At 46.0% G+C, this 6,000-nt stretch overlaps 1 protein-coding gene across 1 annotated transcript in view; it reads right to left on the reverse strand.

Annotated features, from left to right (window-relative positions):
• Positions 1-6,000, reverse strand: part of Trio (trio Rho guanine nucleotide exchange factor) — a 275,905-nt gene that overhangs the window by 268,913 nt on the left and 992 nt on the right.

Genomic DNA, 6,000 nt, shown 5'->3' on the forward strand with positions numbered 1-6,000 from the left:
CCTCACTTGGCTATCCGGGGCTACTTGTGTTATTTGTGTAGAAGTAGCATCTGTTGCAATTAGGTAAGAAAAGAGAAAGAGAAACTAAGTTAGAGAACCCAAACCAAAACAGGGGAAATGCTTACTATATCCTGGAATCTTTCACTCAACTTTTATTTGGCAAATTATAGCTTTGACCATCAACACCCAAAGATCTGTGTATTAAATTTTAAATTGACAACCCAAACTCTGCAGGATGCAGTATACAGGGAGGTCATTTTACTCTCTCCCTCTGTTAGGAAATAAAGGGAACAGGTGCCTTTGGAAGAGGGAAAAGGGGGAGGTCATTCACCCTCAGAAGAGGCTGACAGACTCATCTGTAACCCAAAACAGAACCACATGCCGGAAGAGGAGACTTTAGTTTCAAAGAAAAGAGGTACATAAGACATCTTACATAGGACCTGACAAATCACAGCATTAACAGGCTACCAGCTTTTCCTGGAGGGCAGGGCTGGTATGGTAGATTCAGAATAACAGGTATGTTTTTGGGTCTCAGAAGAACAGGTATGTTTTTGGAGCTCTCTCTTTCTCTCTCTCTGCTAAATAAAGAAATAAATTGAAAGGTATTATGGAGTCGGTGTAAGAGGAAGTGGAACAAAATGGAAACCAACAAAGAAAAAAGTACCAAAAACTCTTATCTAAAAATATCGGGGATCATCCTTTACATGTGAACTGTACATGTGAATCATATTTACAAGTTCAGGAACAGTTGTTTATTTCATGGTTACAAGTCTTCTGTGGGGGAGATACAGACACATTAACAATTCACTCACTCCTTCTCAGAATGAGAAACGGGTAGAAAGAAAACCCAGGGATGCTCTGAGACAGTAAGACAGGAGTGGCCTGTCTCCAGAAACGCCGCTCATCCCTAGAAAGCTTTCTTCATGCCAGGAGTGCTGGGGCTGGGCAGACCATGCTGCGTGTGCTACTCTGCTTGTCACACTGTACAACAGCAAAGACCACCAGAGAGGGGAAACATAGAGCAGCAGAAACCATAGCTGCCAGTACTGAAAGACACATGACCTACGTACGCCTTAAGTACCAGACCTTATTACTGACATGCCAGCCAATTTTCCTAAGTCACCCTTCTCGTGCAAACCCAGGAAGGGACTTTTATTTTCCCGGGAAAACCCCAAATAGGGTGAGGTATTTAATGCATCACACTTGTCCCCTCCCCAAGACAATCACAGACAGGTGGCTAGCAATCTAAAAGTCAAGTACATTTATCCACACACAGCACACGTGCCACCAGACGAAGCACTCCACAGGGGCAGTGTCAGCGGTGCTCACTGCACCCCAAGCGAGCCTCTCTCACCAGCTCCTCACCCATGACATGCATAATAATTTTCCCAAGTGGGCTCCTTATTTGGACCTTCAGGGGCTTCCTTACATGGACAGGAAATAGAAAGAGGAAATAAAGGTCAAAACACAACTTTGAAGGAAATTAAATGTTTCTACTATTGATTAAGAATTCAAAGCCGGTGATAGTGGCTCACGCACGCCTCTAATCCCAGCACTCGGGGCAGAGGCAGGTGGATCTCTGTGAGTTCAAGGTCAGCCTGGTCTACAGAGAGAGTTCCAGGACAGCCAGGGCTACACAGAGAAACCCTGTCTTAAAAAAAGAAAGAGGGAAAAAAAAAAAAAAACAGAACCGTCAACTGAATATTTACATACCAACCATAAATGTTAACAGTGATATTTCCCATAAACAAAAACCTCTGCCTGTGACCCCTAATAACATCATAACAGAGCTGTGTTGGAGATAAACTGGCTTCTATAAGCTGGCGGGGAGCTGAAATAAAGTAGGGTTCTGATGGGGTTTGGTGGAGTGTTGGTTAACACTTCTCTGGCTTCTCTGGAGGAGGAGAATCTAACACCAGAGATCAGGAAGACTAAGGGACAGAAGGCAGACGAGACAGTCAGACACCAAGGCCTACGAGCCTTGCCCCACAGCCTTAGGCTGCCTTTATCAATTTAGAGGCTCAGGCATGGACTCCGGCAGAAAAGTAAAGCAGCCAGATCCCCAGTGGTCACTGGGAAGTTTCCCATGGGTGCATTCACGCCTGTGCTACTGTTGCAGTCAACAGCTCCTCAGAGGCCCTTGCTCCAGCCATGAGTCCCTCCTGGCTGCTGCACCCCAGCAGATTAAATAAAGAGTGAGAAGGTACAGTGCACACCTGTGCTCCAGGCAGATCGCTCAATCACCAAGTGTGTGGGGCAGAAGCCAGAGACGCAGGAATGAGGGAAAGGACACCCAAGCAGAAAACACCTTTCACCGGTGTGGAATTGCTACCCAGATGCTCTCTTCACTGTCCACAGAGGACCTGTCTGCCTGTGGTACTGTCAAGATAATGCACTCAAGGTAATAAAGGCCACTGCACGGTAGAGCTGACGACGGATGAGGAAGGTCACCGTTGCCGCTTTTTATAGTATAACAGAGCTCACTTCTATCAACATAAGTGATTTTTTTCTAGGTAAGTGTGGCTATTGATTAAGAACTTGACTTTTCCCTGGAATTCTGCCAAGAATATGAGATTAAAATTTTGTTTTCTCAGTGCAGGAGTAAAGTAAGCAAAATAAATATCAGCTATAGTTTACTTAAGTTGATAACTTCAAGCATTACCTCTTACTTTCAATTAGGAATGAATTCCAAATCCATCATAACATTTTAAAAGTTTTTAAAAGACGGGTGGTAGTGGCACATGCCTTTAATCCCAGCAATCAGAAGGCACAGGCAGGCGGATGTCTATGAGTTTGAGGTCAGCCTGTTCTACAGAGCAAGTTCCAGGATAGCCAAGGCTACACAGAAAAATCCTTGAATTTTTAACCATATCTTTAAAAACCATAATTAAAACACATTTCACTTTGAACATCACCACTGACTTCATTTTAAAATGTTGGTGAAAAGCTGAAAGGGTTAAAATAGCTCCAACGAAATCTTCACTTGAGTCTTAGACGGTTAAGTTGTAAATGGGGAAAAATACAATACCCCACGTCAATAAGCTACTTTGCAATGTCTCAGTGGAAAGTGATGATTTTACTGATCTTGTTTTATTTCTCAAAAGTCACTTCTGGATTGATTGATTTACTTATTCTTTTGGATTCTCACCCTCTAAAGCAGCTTAGCTACCCAGAGGCCAGCACTCACTAGCATTGACCGCATTTTTCAGCTTTCCTTGTCAGACCACCAAGGGTTCCAGAGACCTACTTCAGTCACTGTTTTAAAACCTAACGCGGCCACAGCTTCCAGGCTTCCAGAACACAAGTCTGCAGCCTGCATCGTAACCGGTACTAAGAGCACAAATATGAAGAGAAACTTGCTTGTACTTCATAAGGAAACCATCACATCAAAGCACAAGAGAGCATGCACGCTGCCCCCTCACAAAGTGACACATTCAATTTTCTCCATGGAGTCCTAGGGAAGAGCGAGGGGACCGCACAGAATAAGACTTACTAAGAAAGAAACCCAGTGTGATAGCTTCAGAATAACCCCAAACCTTTGTTTGCCACACATTCATTTAACGCCAACCAAAGCATGCCAGGCAGGTTAAAAATAATGCATTTATGTAAGTGCCCCCCCCCATACACACACACACTCTAGCAAGGTTAAATACGGAGCTCTGAAAGAATGATTTATTGCCACAAGGACAGGGACCCAAAATAGATTGGCAATAAAAGTGATTGGTCCCAGGGGCACTGAGAACTAATGTAAGCAACATCCTGGCCATGATAGGCATCCAGGAAAGAGCACCAGAGTCATATCAGGCTTCTTACCCTGATCCCACCTTTACCCAGTTCCACTCTGGGAGAAAGTCATACAACCGCCCTGTGAGTCTGAAAATGTAAAAGCTGGTCCAGCTCAATTCTGCGCTCTTTGTTTTGGTTTGGTTTCGCAGTTTTCCTTATCCCTTGTCAATGTTCCACTCTGAACAAAGAAAGGTGAAGTTCAAATTCCACTGACATATGCAAAAAAAAAAAAAAAAAACCTGCTGGCTGCCAACTCAACCTACTTTAGCACCAACTGGCCAGACAGTATATGCCAAGCCTAAGAGTCAGGACTACCTAAATGAATAAGGAATTTTAACAAAGCATTTAGAGGAGAATGAAATAGCAGCACGGGAGTTAAGTCCTTACAGGGGATGGATGCTGGGTGACTACTGCTCTGAAATTAAAAGAAAACTGGAAAACAATGTGCAGGTACTAACTAACAGCTGTGAAGGAACTCCAAAGTTCACAGGAAAAGGGAATAGTCCTCAAGGGCTATCTCCCCCGCCCTCCCCAGCACCCACCTTCAAACCTTGGCAGGTGGCAGCATCTCAGTTGAAACACCTCCACTGAGGAGGGAAAAAAAAGTAACACCGTAGCTCACCCTATTTTTGAGCTGCTCTGTTAAAAAGTTCTGTTAAGCTGACATCTTTCTCTTTCATCCAACCACAGGTACCAGTTCAATCTATGGCTACAAAAATAAAGCTCAATAAAGAAGCAGGAAGGAACAAGCAGAAAAGGGGGCCAAACAACTAGAGCTGCAGGGCTGAGAAGGCTTTGTCTTCTCCAACATGCTGGCATCGAAGGGCCAGGATAAGATACCCTGGAGAACGGTTCACACCCTACAGGTCCTCCCCAGTCAATGAGAACATATTTTCCCAGCTCGCACATCTTAACGACAATACAGATGGATCCGGCAACTCCTTCTCCACATTCACCTTCAATCAAATCTGTCCTGGGGTTTCCTACCTTAATTCCTCTATTCCATGACGTCTCCAGCCAAGGCCATCATTACAACCATGGTATGGTACCCAGACCAAACTGACCAACCATTCTGCATCCGGTATTAGACACACTGGCCTAGATGCCAACTTCTAAGATCTGGAGCAGGGATTCAGAGCTACCCAGAGTGGAGAAAGAACTTTTAAAAGGGGTGCACACTACCTCTGGGATGGGATAGTTCTTCTGAGGCCAACTGCAAATCTACCGTGGCTCCTAACCACGAGTCAATTAACTAAAAAATAAGTTTGTCTAGTACTTTGGAGGGTGAAATAAAGGAGTGAGTGGCATTACTTGAACAAGAACACTAAACTAAACAGACAAGCCAGGACTACAAAAACATAAGAACAGGGAACAGAGCTAGGAGAGACAATCAAGGCCGGCATGTCTTTGGGAAATCTTGGAAACAAGCCATTCCTCAACAGTTCATAAGACAGAAGAAAGTATAGTCTCATTTCTGCTCTACCCAGCCAGACACACACCAAAAAAAATAAAAAACGGATTCAAAATCTGCCAAAGCTTTCATTTGAAGGGGTTGGTGTTTTCAAAATCTTTTTCTGGAAGGACCTCTCGGGAGACGGAGTACTGGGGAGGATATTAAACCCAAGCTGACACCGCAGAGCCGGAATATGTCACTTCTAGTCATAACCAATCAATTAATTAAGATGAATCAAAAATAACCCTGCCAGACAAAGATCAAGAAGATAGAACTGAACCAGGTATCTAACGGCCCTGCTAACTTCTGCCTCGCCCAAAGCTGGTGGTTTCAATTGCTAGCTTCCAGTGACCCGGATTGCCGCCCTGATCTCACCCAGTTTGGGAGCTGACTTTGAAAGACGCCACCGAGAGCCTGAGATGTCAACCTCCCGAGTTCACCCGCGTACAGGCCGCTCACCAAGCCCCGCGGCTCTCCCAGACGTCCTCCGGGAGGCCAGCGAACAGCCGCCCTGCGCCCTCCCCGGCCCTCCAGCCTCTCCGGGACCCGACCTGGGCCTCCTGCCCTCCAGCGCGGAGTCTGCATCCTCACTCCGGAGCCCAGCCCGCCAGGGACTGCTGTCCGAGATGCAGGCCCCCGGTCGCCGCAGCCCTCGGCCGCCTCCCGGACGCACAAGTAGACCGGACTGCAAGCGGGGACGCGGGACGCGCGGACGCGAGTCCGGCTCGCGCGGGATCTGGGCCGGGCCGGACCAGGAGGAG

Source organism: Mesocricetus auratus, unplaced genomic scaffold, assembly GCF_017639785.1.
Source record: "Mesocricetus auratus isolate SY011 unplaced genomic scaffold, BCM_Maur_2.0 Super-Scaffold_100015, whole genome shotgun sequence".
NCBI lineage: Eukaryota > Metazoa > Chordata > Mammalia > Rodentia > Cricetidae > Mesocricetus > Mesocricetus auratus.